The sequence below is a fragment of the Mus caroli genome, chromosome 15, assembly GCF_900094665.2.
Source record: "Mus caroli chromosome 15, CAROLI_EIJ_v1.1, whole genome shotgun sequence".
NCBI classification, from domain to species: Eukaryota; Metazoa; Chordata; class Mammalia; order Rodentia; family Muridae; genus Mus; species Mus caroli.
This window is the reverse complement of record NC_034584.1, coordinates 68,495,816-68,498,519: the sequence shown is the minus strand read 5'-3', so window position 1 is coordinate 68,498,519 and position 2,704 is coordinate 68,495,816. Positions and strand designations below refer to the sequence as shown.

The 2,704-nt window shown below is 46.6% G+C and overlaps 1 pseudogene; it reads left to right on the top strand.

The window, feature by feature from the left end:
• Window positions 1-818: 818 nt before the first annotated feature.
• Window positions 819-2,704, top strand: LOC110311005 (annotated as a pseudogene).

Genomic DNA, 2,704 nt, shown 5'->3' with positions numbered 1-2,704 from the left:
CTCCTCAGCTCCTCTGCTCTGAGACCAGAGCCCAAGGGAGCTGTGGGAAACTGACATTTGGAGGAAGTACACTCAGTTAACATGAAACCTGTGCTGTATTACTCAAGGGGATGTTGAGGCATATGTGGCCTTGGTTGCTTCACAGAGGTCGTTTATTCTCTGAGGAGAGGAATGGGCTTGACTAAGGTTTGACCTATTCAGCATGACAGTCAGTAGTCAGGCTTTTGGCTGAGTAGGAAGGCAGGAGAGAGGGCTCAGTGTGTTTTTGTCATGCATGTAGCCCTCTCTGCAGAGGGCCTGGCTTCTCTAACAGAAGCCTAGCAACCTCTGGTACCTCTAACTCTAAGATTATTCAAATACACTGTAGCCGTACCCCTTAAGGGTTAGTGTAGACACTGGCTCTGGGGACAGAAGGTTAACTCTTGCCAAGTCTCCCGCCTCTGAGGCTCCCTGGCCTTGGGCTTCCTCCCTGAAGCATGAGCCTTTCCTCCAGCAGCCGTCAATGCTGCGCGGGTCTCAGACAGTGTGCGCCGGAGCTCCAGGTGCGCGCCCTTGATCAAGATCCCTTGCGCCCGGAGCCCGGAAGCTTGCGGCGGGCGACCTGTGGGTGACTGTGTCTGCGAGAGACTTTGCCACACCATTCTGCCGGAATTTGGAGAAAAACAACCAGCCGCTTCCAGTCCCCTCCCCCTCCGCCACCTTTTCGGACACTCTGCACACTCTCCTTTTGGGGTACACTGTGACTTCCAGGCAGCACGCGAGGTCCACTGGCCCCAGCTCGGGCGACCACCTGTCTCCGACATGTTGACTCATCTCCCATGACCCTGCGGTGCCTGGAGCCCTCCCTGAATAGAGCGGACAGGACGCAGAGCCAGTGGGGGACCGAGGGGTCGCTTGAGGAACTCTCCCCCCCCCCCCCCCCAGGCTGCGCATCTGGTGAAGGCCCTGCGCAAGCTCAGTCAAACAGCCAATATGTCTGTCATATTGCAAAAGTTCTTTTGGCTCATTAGAAGAAAACCTTAACAAAATTGAAAGAAAAGCTACAGAAAATCATTTGAAAAGAAAAAAAAAATTGGTTTACAGTTGTGCCTGGAATGAACTTAAGTTTTTATTAAATATTTACCCAGAGATTTATGGTAGGCCTTGGTAAACTTTAACTCACCAGCTTTAAAAAAAAAAAAGGTATTACAAGAGAAATTAGTTCAGCACCATGGTACAGGTTTATAAATTCCAGGACTTGGGAGGTGAAGAATGAAGAACAAGTAGTTCAAGGTTATCCTTGGCTACAAAGTAAAATTGAGAATTGAGGCCAGCCTGTGCTACAGGAGGCCCTGTCTCAAACAAAGCAAGACAACTAGAAAAAGGACTGCCAAGTACAGACCATACTCTAAAAATTCTTAATAATAACTATTTCGAATTTATGAAATTCTTGGGCAAATGGATATATCTGGAGGATATCATCCTTAATGAGGTAACCCAATCACAAAAGAAGTCATTAGATATGCACTCACTGATAAGTGGATATTAGTCCAGAAACATAGAATACCCAAGATACAATTAGCAAAACACAAGAAAATCAAGAAGAGGGAAGACCAATGGGTGGATACTTCATTCCTCCTTAGAATAGGGAACAAAATACCCATGAAAGGAGTTACAGAGACAAAGTTTGGAGCTAAGATGAAAGGATGGACTATCCGGAGACTGCCCCACCCGGGGATCCATCCCATAATCAGCCACCAAACCCAGACACTATTGCATATGCCAGAAAGATTTTGCTGAAGGGACCCTGGTATAGCTGTCTTATGTGAGGCTATGCCAGTGCCTGGAAAATACAGAAGTGGATGCTCACAGTCATCTATAGGATGGAACACAGGGCCCCCAAGGGAGAATCTAGAGAAAGCACCCAAGGAGTTGAAGGGGTCTGAAACCCTATAGGTGGAACAGCAATATGAACTAACCAGTACCCCCAGAGCTCATATCTCTAGCTGCATATGTAGCAGAAGATGGCCTAGTCGGCCATCACTGGGAAGAGTGACCCCTTGGTACTGAAAACTTTATATGCCCCAGTACAGGGGAATACCAGGGCCAAGAAGTGAGAGTGGGTGGGTAGGGGAGCAGGGCGGGGGGAGGGTATAGGAAACTTTCGGGATAGCATTTGAAATGTAAATAAAGAAAATATCTAAGAAAAAAAGAAAAAAATAATTATTTCACTTTCTTTTCTTTTTCTTTCTGAATGAAAAACCCCAGGATGGTACTGGGGAAGTATGACTGTTAATAAGGCCAAAGAGAAATTAAAAGAGTCTCCAGAGGAACTTTCTTGATTAGAGATAGTTCGAATTCAGACTACCTACTAACTATATCCGTTGAGACATCAGCTGGACCGAATAACCCGCGGATTGAGTACCAAGATGGGAAATTCAGGTTGGATTCTATCATATGTGTCAAGTCCAAGCTTAAACAGTTTGACAGTGTGGTTCATCTGATTGACTACTATGTACACCTGTGCAAGGAAAAACGGACAAGCCCAGAAGCCCCACGGCATGGGACCGTTCACCTGTACCTGACCAAACCTCTGTATACATCAGCACCCACTCTGCAGCATTTCTGTCGACTCGCCATTAACAAATGTACCAGTACCATCTGGGGACTGCCTTTACCAACAAGACTAAAAGATTACTTGGAAGAATATAAATTCCAGGTATAA